Raw genomic sequence first — 14,408 nt, 5'->3', positions numbered from 1 at the left:
ATGCGCGCACGCGTTCACGCGAAATCTGGGGTCTCACGAGATGACGCCAATAGGCGTCGCTGAGACCTGAGAGTGCTGCCGCCCGGACGCCTATCGGCGTTACAGTGGCGGCAAGCGGTTAAAGGGAAAAATGACCCTGTCATGGGACAGGTGCAGTTTAATTAAACCTTTATTAGATGTCCATAAAGGGTTAACCTAATGGGACTTACAGTGTGCACTGCACCATCCATCTGCCTGAACTTTGGACTGATGATGAAATGCTCATATTTTTCTTTTAGCACAAATATCAAAATAGAGCAACTGATTAAATAAAAAGACTTTCTTCTTTTTGCAACTGGTTTTGATCACTGGTATTAAAGATGCGAGGGAGACCACCGACTTAAAGGGGTATCTAGATTAGAAAGTCCATTTTCAAATGCCCTGTTACAGAATTTTGAGTTAACAGTGGGAGCTCTCCCCTTCAGGACCTTTATTTTTATTATCTACTAGCAGAAGGACACGGCTTCGCACGGGTATATTTGATCTATTTCATTTAAGGTTTCTGTGTGTCGTTAAAAAATATAGACAGTATCCCCATAACGGTGACCTCTACAGCACCCCGCCCCTTTAACAGTGAACTCCACAGTTCCCCATCCCTTAACACTGATCCCCCCCACAGTGCCCCGCCACTTTAAAATGGGAACTCCACAGCAGCCCATCCACTTAACTTTCACCTCCATTGCCCGTCGCTTTACCAGAGATTTCACGGCACCCTACTCTCTTGATAGTGACCTCTTTGGGGGCCCGCCCCTTAACAGTGACCTTCGCAGTGCCCATCCCTTTAACAGTGACCTCCACAGCGCCAGCCTCTTTAATAACAGTGACCGTCACAGCGCCAGCCTCTTTAATAACAGTGACCTCCACAGCGCCCGCCCCTTTAACAGTGACCACCACAGCGCCCACCTTTTTAAGAGTGACCTCCACAGTGCCCGCCCCTTTAACAGTGAACTCCACAGTGCCCACCCCTTTAATAACAGTGACCTCCACAGTGCCCGCCCCTTTAATAACAGTGACCTACACAATGCCCGCCCCTTTAATAACAGTGACCTCCACAGTGCCTAACCCTTTAATAACAGTGACCTGCACAGTGCCCGCCCCTTTAAAAACAGTGACTCTACAGTGCCTGCCCCTTTAATAACTAACCTCCACAGTGCCCGCCCCTTTAATAACAGTGACCTCCATAGCGCCTGCCACTTTAACAGTGACCTTCACAGTGGCCGCCCCTTTAACAGTGACCTCCACAGTGCCCGCCCCTTTAACAGTGAACTCCACAGCGCCCGTCCGTTTAATAGTGGCCCCTGCCCCCCATACATGTAGCAGTGTAGTTGTGCCATCATATGTCATATGACTGAATATTTAACCCCTTAGGGACCGGGCTCATTTTCACTTTAAAGAGGACCTTTCATCTGGCAAAACATTGTGAACTAAGTGTCATGATCTGTACAGTGGCACCCAGGGATCTCACTGCACTTACTATTACCCCTGGGCGCCGCTCCGTTCTCCTGCTATGCCCTCCGGTATGTTCGGTCACTTGGTTATAGTAGGAGGAGACTGCCCTTGATCTCCTGGGCGTCTCCTTCTCCCAGGCTGTAGCGCTGGCCAATCGCAGAGCAGAGCTCACAGCCTGGAATGTTTTTTTTCTCCCAGGCTGTGAGCTCTGCGCTGCGATTGGCCAGCGCTACAGCCTGGGAGAAGGAGACGCCCAGGAGAACAAGGGCAGTCTCCTCCTACTATAACCAAGTGACCGAACATACCGGAGGGCATAGCAGGAGAATGGAGCGGCGCCCAGGCATAATAGTAAGTGCATTGAGATCCCCGGGCGCCACTGTACATATCATGATAATTAGTTCACAATGTTTTGCCAGATGAAAGGTCTTCTTTAAAGAGGACCTTTCACTAGATAAAAAAATCTAAACTAAGTATACACTGCGTGCAGAATTATTAGGCAAATGAGTATTTTGACCACATCATCCTCTTTATGCATGTTGTCTTACTCCAAGCTGTATAGGCTCGAAAGCCTACTACCAATTAAGCATATTAGGTGATGTGCATTTCTGTAATGAGAAGGGGTGTGGTCTAATGACATCAACACCCTATATCAGGTGTGCATAATTATTAGGCAACTTCCTTTCCTTTGGCAAAATGGGTCAAAAGAAGGACTTGACAGGCTGAGAAAAGTCAAAAATAGTGAGATATCTTGCAGAGGGATGCAGCACTCTTAAAATTGCAAAGCTTCTGAAGCGTGATCATCGAACAATCAAGCGTTTCATTCAAAATAGTGAACAGGGTCGCAAGAAGCGTGTGGAAAAACCAAGGCGCTAAATAACTGCCCATGAACTGAGAAAAGTCAAGCGTGCAGCTGCCAAGATGCCACTTGCCACCAGTTTGGCCATATTTCAGAGCTGCAACATCACTGGAGTGCCCAAAAGCACAAGGTGTGCAATACTCAGAGACATGGCCAAGGTAAGAAAGGCTGAAAGACGACCACCGCTGAACAAGACACACAAGCTGAAACGTCAAGACTGGGCCAAGAAATATCTCAAGACTGATTTTTCTAAGGTTTTATGGACTGATGAAATGAGAGTGAGTCTTGATGGGCCAGATGGATGGGCCCGTGGCTGGATTGGTAAAGGGCAGAGAGCTCCAGTCCGACTCAGACGCCAGCAAGGTGGAGGTGGAGTACTGGTTTGGGCTGGTATCATCAAAGATGAGCTTGTGGGGCCTTTTCGGGTTGAGGATGGAGTCAAGCTCAACTCCCAGTCCTACTGCCAGTTTCTGGAAGACACCTTCTTCAAGCAGTGGTACAGGAAGAAGTCTGCATCCTTCAAGAAAAACATGATTTTCATGCAGGACAATGCTCCATCACACGCGTCCAAGTACTCCACAGCGTGGCTGGCAAGAAAGGGTATAAAAGAAGAAAATCTAATGACATGGCCTCCTTGTTCACCTGATCTGAACCCCATTGAGAACCTGTGGTCCATCATCAAATGTGAGATTTACAAGGAGGGAAAACAGTACACCTCTCTGAACAGTGTCTGGGAGGCTGTGGTTGCTGCTGCACGCAATGTTGATGGTGAACAGATCAAAACACTGACAGAATCCATGGATGGCAGGCTTTTGAGTGTGAATGTTGAGATGTTATATTGGTTTCACTGGTAAAACTAAATAATTGAAATGGGTATATATATGTTTTTTGTTAAGTTGCCTAATAATTATGCACAGTAATAGTCACCTGCACACACAGATATCCCCCTAAAATAGCTAAAACTAAAAACAAACTAAAAACTACTTCCAAAAATATTCAGCTTTGATATTAATGAGTTTTTTGGGTTCATTGAGAACATGGTTGTTGTTCAATAATAAAATTAATCCACAAAAATACAACTTGCCTAATAATTCTGCACTCCCTGTACAGACATGTAGAGCGGCGCCCAGGGATCTCCCTGCACTTACTATTATACCTGGACACCGCTCCGTTCGCCCGGTATAGCCTCCGGTATCTTCACATGTTAGGCTCCACCCAGGGGAACCTGCCGGCGTCTCTTTCTCCCATGCTGTAGCGCTGGCCAATCGCAGCGCTCAGCTCATAGCCTGAGAGGTTTTTTCATCTAGTGAAAGGTCCTCTTTAAGGACCAGGCCATTTTTTGCAAATCTGACCAGTGTATGTGGTGATAACTTTAAAACGCTTTGACTTATCCAGGCCATTCTGAGACAGTTTTTTCGTCACATATTGTACTTCATGACACTGGTAAAATGGAGTAAAAAAAATGCATTTTTATTTATAAAAAATAACAAATTTGCCCAAAATTTGGAAAAATTAGCAAATTTCCAAGTTTCAATTTCTCTACTTCTATAATACATAGTAATACCTACAAAAATAGTTATTACTTTACTTTCCCTATATGTCTACTTCATGGTAGTATCATTTTGGGAATGACATTTTATTTTTGGGGGACGTTACAAGGCTTAGAAGTTTAGAAGCAAATCTTGAAATTTCTCAGAAAGTTTCAAAAAATGACCCCATTCTAGAAACTACACCCCTCAATGTATTAAAAACTGATTCTACAAACTATGTTAACCCTTTAGGTGTTCCACAAGAATTAATGGAAATAGAGATACAATTTCAAAATTTAACTTTTTTGACAGATTTTCCATTTTATTAATTTTTTTCCAGTTACAAAGCAAGGGTTAACAGCCAAACAAAACTCAATATTTATGGCTCTGATTCTGTAGTTTACAGAAACACCCCAAATGTGGTCGTAAACCGCTGTACGGGCACACGGCAGGGTGCAGAAGGAAAGGAATGCCATACGGTTTTTGGAAGGCAGATTTTGCTGGACTGTTTTTTTGACACCATGTCCCATTTGAAGCCCCCCTGATGCACTCCTAGAGTATAAACTCCAAAAAGTGACCCCATTTTAGAAACTACACCCCTCAAGGTATTCAAAACTGATTTTACAAACTTTGTTAACCCTTTAGGTGTTCCACAAGAATTAATGGAAAATAGAGATACAATTTAAAAATTTAACTTTTTGGGCAGATTTTACTTTTTAATATTTTTTTTCCAGTTACAAAGCAAGGGTTAACAGCCAAACAAAACTCAATATTTATGGCTATGATTCTGTAGTTTACATAAACACCCCATATGTGGTCGTAAACTGCTGTACGGGCACACGGCAGGGCGCAGAAGGAAAGGAATGCCATACGGTTTTTGGAAGGCAGATTTTGCTGGACTGGTTTTTTGACACCATGTCCCATTTGAAGCCCCCCTGATGCACCCCTAGAGTATAAACTCCAAAAAAGTGGCCCCATTTTAGAAACTACGGGATAGGGTGGCAGTATTGTTGGTACTAGTTTAGGGTAGATATGATTTTTGGTTGCTCTATATTACACTTTTTGTGAGGCAAGGTAGCAAGAAATAGCTGTTTTTGCATAGTTTTTCTTTTTGTTATTTACGGTATTCACCTGAGGGGTTAGGTCATGTGATATTTTTATAGAGCAAGTTACTACGGACGCGGCAATACCTAATATGTATACTTTTTTTATTTATGTAAGTTTTACACAATGATTTCATTTTTGAAACAAACAAAAATCATGTTTTAGTGTTTCCATAGTCTGAGAGCCATAGTTTTTCAGTTTTTGGGCGATTATCTTGGGTAGGGTAAGATTTTTGCGGGATGAAATGACGGTTTAATTAGCACTATTTTGGGGTGCAGATGACTTTTTAAATCGCTTGCTATTACACTTTTTGTGATGTAAAGTGACAAAAAATGGCTTTTTTTTAACACAATTTTTTTTTTTTTTTTTACGGTATTCACCTGAGGGGTTAGGTCATGTGATATTTTTATAGAGCAGGTTAATTACGGATGCGGCAATACCTAATATGCATACTTTTTATTTATTTATGTAAGTTTTACACAATGATTTCATTTTTGAAACAAACAAAAATCATGTTTTAGTGTTTCCATAGTCTGAGAGCCATAGTTTTTCAGTTTTTGGGCGATTATCTTGGATAGGGTAAGATTGGTAGGGTAAGGGATGAAATGACGGTTTAATTAGCACTATTTTGGGGTGCGGATGACTTTTTAATCGCTTGCTATTACACTTTCTGTGATGCAAAGTGACAAAAAATAGCTTTTTTTACACCGTTTTATTTTACGGTATTCCCCTGAGGCGTTAGTTCATATGATATTTTTATAGAGCAGGTTGTTACGGATGCGGCAATACCTAATATGTATACTTTTTATTTATTTATGTAAGTTTTACACAATTATTTCATTTTTGAAACAAAAAAAATAATCATGTTTTAGTGTCTCTATATTCTGAGAGCCATAGTTTTTTTCAGTTTTTGGGCGATTATCTTAGGTAGGGTCTCATTTTTTGCAGGATGAGATGACGGTTTGATTGGCACTATTTTGGGGTGTATATGACTTTTTGATCACTTGCTATTATACTTTTTGTGATATAAGGTGAAAAAAAAAGGTTTTTTTTACACTTTTTTTTTTTTTTACGGTATTCACCTGAGGGGTCAGGTCATGTTATATTTTTATAGAGCAAGTTACTACGGATGCGGCGATACCTAATATGTATACTTTTTTTATTTATGTAAGTTTTACACAATGATTTCATTTTTGAAACAAGCAAAAATCATGTTTTAGTGTTTCCATAGTCTGAGAGCAATAGTTTTTTCAGTTTTTGGGCGATTATCTTGGGTAGGGTATGATTTTTGCGGGATCAAATGACGGTTTGATTGGCACTATTTTGGGGTGTGGATGACTTTTTAATCGCTTGCTATTACACTTTTTGTGATGTAAAGTGACAAAAAATTGCTTTTTTTTACACCATTTTTTTTTTTTTTTACGGTATTCACCTGAGGGGTTAGGTCATGTGATATTTTTATAGAGCAGGTTAATTACGGATGCGGCAATACCTAATATGCATACTTTTTATTTATTTATGTAAGTTTTACACAATTATTTCATTTTTGAAACAAACAAAAATCATGTTTTAGTGTCTCCATATTCTGAGAGCCATAGTATTTTCAGTTTTTGGGCGATTATCTTAAGTAGAGTCTCATTTTTTGCAGGATGAAATGACGGTTTGATTGGCACTATTTTGGGGTGTATATGACATTTTGCTATTACACTTTTTGTGATGTAAGGTGACAAAAAATGGCTTTACACCGTTTTTATTTTTATTTTTTTACGGTGTTCAACTGAGGGGTTAGGTCATGTGATATTTTTATAGAGCAGGTTATTACGGAAGTGGTAATACCTAATATGTATACATTTTTTAATTTACTTAAGTTTTACACAATACACCCAAAAAAATGATGTTTTAGTGTCTCCATATTCTGAGACATAGTTTTTTTTTTGTAGGGCTCATTTTTTGCAGGATGAGGTGACGGTTACATTGGTACTATTTTGGTGGGCATACGCCTTTTTGATCGCTTGCTGTTGTACTTTGTGTGATGTAAGGTGACTTTAGCACAGTTTTTATTTTTTACAGTGTTCATCTGAGGGGTTAGGTCATGTGATATGTTTATAGAGCCGGTCGATACGGATGCGACGATACCTAATATGTCAACTTTTTTTTCCCCCTAATTTTTCCCAATTTTTTTTTACTTTATTTGGGGAAAATGACATTTTTGTTTATTTTTACTTGAAACTTAATTTTTTGGGGGTAAAACTTTATTTTTTTCACTTTTTTTTTCCCACTTTGGGACTTCAACTTTTGGGGGTCTAATCCCCTTTACAATGCATTCCAATATTCCTTCTGTATTGGAATGCATTAGCTGTATGAGTAATACAGTGTGTATTACTCATACAGCTTCCGGCCTGTGAGATCCAGGCATCGCACTGCCTTCCATGCCATCGGGTCCCACCTACAGCCGCATGGGGACCCGATGGCACCGCCGCCCACCGCAACTTGTAAAAGCTGCAAACCGCAGGTCTGAATTGACCTGCGGTTTGCGGCAATCGCCGACACGGGGGGGTCACAGGACCCACTCCCACATTGTCCCCGGGTGCCTGCTCAATGATTTGAGCAGTGGCCGCCCCTTAAACATTGACCTCCACAGTGGCCGGCCCTTTAACAGTGACCTCCACAGTGACTGCCCCTTTAACAGTGACCGCCCTTTTAACAGTGACCTCCACAGTGACCGCCCCTTTAACAGTAACCTCCATAGTGGCCGCCCCTTAGACATTGACCTCCACAGTGCCTGCCCCTTTAACAGTGACCTCTACAGTGCCCGCCCCTTTAACATTGACCACCCCTTTAACAGTGACTTTCATAGTTTCCGCCCCTTTAACAGTGATCTTCACAGTGGCCGCCCCTTTAACAGTGACTTCCACAGATCCCACCCCTTTAACAGTGACCTCCACAGTGGCCGCCCCTTTAACCGTGACCTCCACAGTGACTGCCCCTTTAACAGTAACCACCCCTTTAACAGTGACCATCACAGTGCCCGCCCCTTTAACAGTAACCTCTATAGTGGCAGCCCCTTAGACATTGACCTCCACAGTGCCCGCCCCTTTAACAGTAACCTCCATAGTGCCTGCTCCTTTTACAGTGACCACCCATTTACACGGGACCTCCACAGTGTCCGCCCCTTTAACAGTGACCTCCACATTGCCCGCCCTTTTAACAGTGACCTCTACAGTGCCCGTCCCTTTAACATTGACCACCCCTTTAACAGTGACCTTCATAGTGGCCGCCCCTTAGACATTGACCTCCACAGTGCCTGCTCCTTTAACAGTGACCTGTTCAATGAACTAATTTGGGGCAGGAAAAGAGTACGTATTAAACAGAATTATTTGTGGCTAGCAGAGGAGAATGGTGGTGTGTCCCTCACTTGCCTGCGGGGCTACTTTCTGGCCTCGCAGATACAGTGGTACATTGCTGCACCCTTTCATACATTCTCCAAATTTCTCGGAAAGTATAGGGGGCCCCAGCAGGATATATTTAGCATTTTAGAAGCGGGGTATATGGGAGAGATGGGGAAAAAATGTAGTATATCGCACTCTATGCAACTTATATGGAATTCACTTAAAGCTATTTTAGGAATTACGCATATATTTAAATTCACCCCTTTATGGTATAACGTTCTCTTTAAAGAATTTTATAAGATGGAGGATATTGAATTTTGGGAAAGAAAGGGAATAACCAGGGTTGAGCAATTGATACATAACGGGGAAATTAGGACCTTAGTGGATATATTTGGGCACAGACATATTGAAATATTGGATAGGTATAAATATTTTCAGGCTAAGCACGCATATATGTGCACTAAAGACAAAGAGGTGTTTTCGGTTAAGTCACACGAATTTATAGATTGGTGTTTTAATTTATATCAAAACACTATCTCCATCTCACTAATCTATAGTAAATGGAGAGCGGAAATGGCGAAACTGAATAAGTTTAGAAGTGAGATGAAATGGGGTCAAGATATTGGTAATAACAAAACACAAAAATGGGAATTAATTTATAGGAATGTTCGAAAAATTTCTATATCGGATAATCACAGGTTAATTCAGTTTAGGATGCTACACCGCTTATACTACACTCCCATCTCTCTCTTTCGGTTCTATAAGGATGTCTCAGATGGATGCCACAGGTGTCAGGCCCAAGGTGCAGATTTTATACATCTGGTGTGGGCATGACCTCTAATCCAGAATTTTTGGAGTAATGTCTTTTCTCAGCTTCATAGATGCTCCTCATGTGATGCGGATATAGATATAACCATGGCGGTTCTAGGTTCTTCCGTATATGATGATCAGGGACGGGAAAACCTGCTTTGGATGAAGTTACTTATGTTGGCCAGGGTAATAATTGCTAGGAATTGGGGCTCAAAAAATCCCTTGCTGATATCTGAATGGCACCACTTGGTGGATAAAGTAAGGAAATATGAAAAAATTGCCATTCAGAATAAGTACCAGAAAGTTAGATGGGAGAGAACTTGGCTCACATGGTCGTAAGATCTAGTGTTGCATTGGATATGTTCCCCAGACAGCGATAATGAGGGAGGGAGAGGGAGGGGGAATCAGGATTAACTGTGTTCGTGTTTGGCACTCATGATAGAAAAATGTATCCAAATTGTGTATCTTTTGTATTGTAAATTTTAATATCATGTCTGCTAAATCTGTATGTTTCATTATTTTTATTTTTTTGAAGGAAAAATAAAAAAGCAATTTAAATAAATAAATAAAAAAACAGTGACCTCCACAGTGCCTGCTCCTTTTACAGTGACTGCCCATTTAACAGTGACCTCCACAGTGTCCGCCCCTTTAACAGTGACCTCCACAGTGCCTGCCCCTTTAACAGTGACCTCTACAGTGCCCGTCCCTTTAACATTGACCACCCCTTTAACAGTGACCTTCATAGTGACCTTCACAGTGGCCGCCCCTTTAACAGTGACCTCCACAGTGCCCGTCCCTTTAACATTGACCACACATTTAACAGTGATCTTCACAGTGGCTGCCCCTTTAACAGTGACTTCTACAGAGCCCACCCCTTAAAGATTGACCTCCACAGTGGCCGCCCCTTTAACAGTGACCTCCACAGTGACTGCCCCTTTAACAGTGACCACCCCTTTAACAGTGACCTCCACAGTGACCGCCCCTATAACAGTGACCTCCACAGTGTCCACCCCTTTAACCGCCTCCGGACCGCCTAACGCAGGATCGCGTTCCGGAGGCGGCAGCCCTGCGCACAGTCACGCATATATGCGTCATCTCGCGAGACGCGAGATTTCCTGTGAACGCGCGCACACAGGCGCGCGCGTTCACAGGATCGGAAGGTAAGCGAGTGGATCTCCAGCCTGCCAGCGGCGATCGTTCGCTGGCAGGCTGGAGATGTGATTTTTTTAACCCCTAACATGTATATTAGATGCTGTTTTGATAACAGCGTCTAATATACCTGCTACCTGGTCCTCTGGTGGTCCCCTTTGTTTGGATCGACCACCAGAGGACACAGATAGCTCAGCAATATGTAGCACCAACCACCACTACACTACACCCCCCCCCTGTCACTTATTAACCCCTTATTAACCCCAGATCACCCCATATAGACTCCCTGATCACCCCCTGTCATTGATAACCCCCCTGTCATTGATCACCCCCTTGTAAGGCTCCATTCAGACGTCCGTATGATTTTTACGGATCCACTGATACATGGATCGGATCCGTAAAAAACATACAGACGTCTGAATGGAGCCTTACAGGGGGGTGATCAATGACAGGGGGGTGATCACCCCATATAGACTCCCTGATCACCCCCCTGTCATTGATCACCCCCCTGTAAGGCTGCATTCAGATGTCCTTATGTTTTTTACGGATCCACGGATACATGGATCGGATCCGCAAAACACATACGGACATCTGAATGGAGCCTTACAGGGGGGTGATCAATGACAGGGGGGTGATCACCCCATATAGACTCCCTGATCACCCCCCTGTCATTGATCACCTCCCTGTCATTGATTACCGCCCTGTAAGGCTGCATTCAGATGTCCATATGTTTTTTACGGATCCACGGATACATGGATCGGATCCGCAAAACACATACGGACATCTGAATGGAGCCTTACAGGGGGGTGATCAATGACAGGGGGGTGATCACCCCATATAGACTCCCTGATCACCCCCCTGTCATTGATCACCCCCCTGTCATTGATCACCCCCCTGTAAGGCTGCATTCAGATGTCCGTATGTTTTTTACGGATCCACGGATACATGGATCGGATCCGCAAAACACATACGGACATCTGAATGGAGCCTTACAGGGGGGTGATCAATGACAGGGGGGTGATCACCCCATATAGACTCCCTGATCACCCCCCTGTCATTGATCACCCCCCTGTCATTGATCACCCCCCTGTCATTGATCATTCCCCTGTCATTGATCACTCCCCTGTAAGGCTCCATTCAGACATTTTTTTGGCCCAAGTAAGCGGAAATTTATTTATTTTTTCTTACAAAGTCTCATATTCCACTAACTTGTGTCAAAAAATAAAATCTCACATGAACTCACCATACCCCTCACGGAATCCAAATGCGTAAATTTTTTTAGACATTTATATTCCAGACTTCTTCTCACGCTTTAGGGCCCCTAGAATGCCAGGGCTGTATAAATACCCCACATGTGACCCCATTTTGGAAAGAAGACACCCCAAGGTTTTCCGTGAGGGGCATATTGAGTCCATGAAAGATTGACATTTTTGTCCCAAGTTAGCGGAAAGGGAGACTTTGTGAGAAAAAAAAATAACTTGTGGCAAAAAAAAAAAAATTCTATGAACTCGCCATGCCCCTCATTGAATACCTTGGGGTGTCTTATTTCCAAAATGTGGTCACATGTGGGGTATTTATACTGCCCTGGCATTTTAGGGGCCCTAAAGCGTGAGAAGAAGTCTGGGATCCAAATGTCTAAAAATGCCCTCATAAAAGGAATGTGGGCCCCTTTGCGCATCTAGGCTGCAAAAAAGTGTCACACATCTGGTATCGCCGTACTCAGGAGAAGTTGGGCAATGTGTTTTGGGGTGTCATTTAACATATACCCATGCTGGGTGAGATTAATATCTTGGTCAAATGCCAACTTTGTATAAAAAAATGGGAAAAGTTGTCTTTTGCCGAGATATTTCTCTCACCCAGCATGAGTATATGTAAAAAGACACCCCAAAACACATTCCCCAACTTCTCCTGAATACGGTGATACCACATGTGTGACACTTTTTTGCAGCCTAGGTGGGCAAAGGGGCCCACATTCCAAAGAGCACCTTTAGGATTTCACAGGTCATTTACCTACTTACCACACATTAGGGCCCCTAGAATGCCAGGGCAGTATAACTACCCCACAAGTGACCCCATTTTGGAAAGAAGACACCCCAAGGTATTCCGTGAGGGGCATGGCGAGTTCCTAGAATTTTTTATTTTTTGTCACAAGTTAGCGGAAAATGATGATTTTATTTTATTTTTATTTTTTTCTTACAAAGTCTCATATTCCACTAACTTGTGACAAAAAATAAAAACTTCCATGAACTCACTATGCCCATCACGAAATACCTTGGGGTGTCTTCTTTCCAAAATGGGGTCACTTGTGGGGTAGTTATACTGCCCTGGCATTTTAGGGGCCAGAATGCGTGAGAAGTGGTTTGAAATCAAAATCTGTAAAAAATGGCCGGTGAAATCCGAAAGGTGCTCTTTGGAATGTGAGCCCCTTTGCCCACCTAGGCTGCAAAAAAGTGTCACACATCTGGTATCACCGTACTTAGAAGTTGGGCAATGTGTTTTGGGGTGTCTTTTTACATATACCCATGCTGGGTGAGAGAAATATCTTGGCAAAAGACAACTTTTCCCATTTTTTTATACAAAGTTGGCATTTGACCGAGATATTTATCTCACCCAGCATGGGTATATGTAAAATTACACCCCAAAACACATTGCCCAACTTCTCCTGAGTACGGCAATACCACATGTGTGACACTTTTTTGCAGCCTAGGTGGGCAAAGGGGCCCACATTCCAAAGAGCACCTTTCGGATTTCACCGGCCATTTTTTACAGAGTTTAACCACCTCAGCCCCCAGTGCTTAAACACCCTGAAAGACCAGGCCACTTTTTACACTTCTGACCTACACTACTTTCACCGTTTATTGCTCGGTCATGCAACTTACCACCCAAATGAATTTTACCTCCTTTTCTTCTCACTAATAGAGCTTTCATTTGGTGGTATTTCATTGCTGCTGACATTTTTACTTTTTTTGTTATTAATCGAAATTTAACGATTTTTTTTGCAAAAAAATGACATTTTTCACTTTCAGTTGTAAAATTTTGCAAAAAAAAACGAGATCCATATAGAAATTTTGCTCTAAATTTATAGTTCTACATGTCTTTGATAAAAAAAAAATGTTTGGGTAAAAAAAAAATGGTTTGGGTAAAAGTTATAGCGTTTACAAACTATGGTACAAAAATGTGAATTTCCGCTTTTTGAAGCCGCTCTGACTTTCTGAGCACCTGTCATGTTTCCTGAGGTTCTACAATGCCCAGACAGTACAAACACCCCACAAATGACCCCATTTCTGAAAGTACACACCCTAAGGTATTCGCTGATGGGCATAGTGAGTTCATAGAACTTTTTTTTTTTTGTCACAAGTTAGCGGAAAATGATGATTTTTTTTTTTTTTTTTTTTTCTTACAAAGTCTCATATTCCACTAACTTGTGACAAAAAATAAAAAGTTCTATGAACTCACTATGCCCATCAGCGAATACCTTGGGGTCTCTTCTTTCCAAAATGGGGTCACTTGTGGGGTAGTTATACTGCCCTGGCATTCTAGGGGCCCAAATGTGTGGTAAGGAGTTTGAAATCAAATTCAGTAAAAAATGACCTGTGAAATCCGAAAGGTGCTCTTTGGAATATGGGCCCCTTTGCCCACCTAGGCTGCAAAAAAGTGTCACACATCTGGTATCTCCGTACTCAGGAGAAGGTGGGGAATGTGTTTTGGGGTGTCATTTTATATATACCCATGCTGGGTGAGAGAAATATCTTGGCAAAAGACAACTTTTCCCATTTTTTTATACAAAGTTGTCATTTGACCAAGATATTTATCTCACCCAGTATGGGTATATGTAAAAAGACACCACAAAACACATTCCTCAACTTCTCCTGAGTACGGGGATACCAGATGTGTGACGCTTTTTTGCAGCCTAGGTGGGCAAAGGGGCCCATATTCCAAAGAGCACCTTTCGGATTTCACTCCTCATTTTTTCCTGAATTTGATTTCAAACTCCTTACCACACATTTGGGCCCCTAGAATACCAGGGCAGTATAACTACCCCACAAGTGACCCCATTTTGGAAAGAAGACACCCCAAGGTATT

Source organism: Bufo bufo, chromosome 8 (assembly GCF_905171765.1).
Source record: "Bufo bufo chromosome 8, aBufBuf1.1, whole genome shotgun sequence".
Taxonomy (NCBI): Eukaryota; Metazoa; Chordata; class Amphibia; order Anura; family Bufonidae; genus Bufo; species Bufo bufo.
This window is presented reverse-complemented; position numbering follows the sequence as displayed.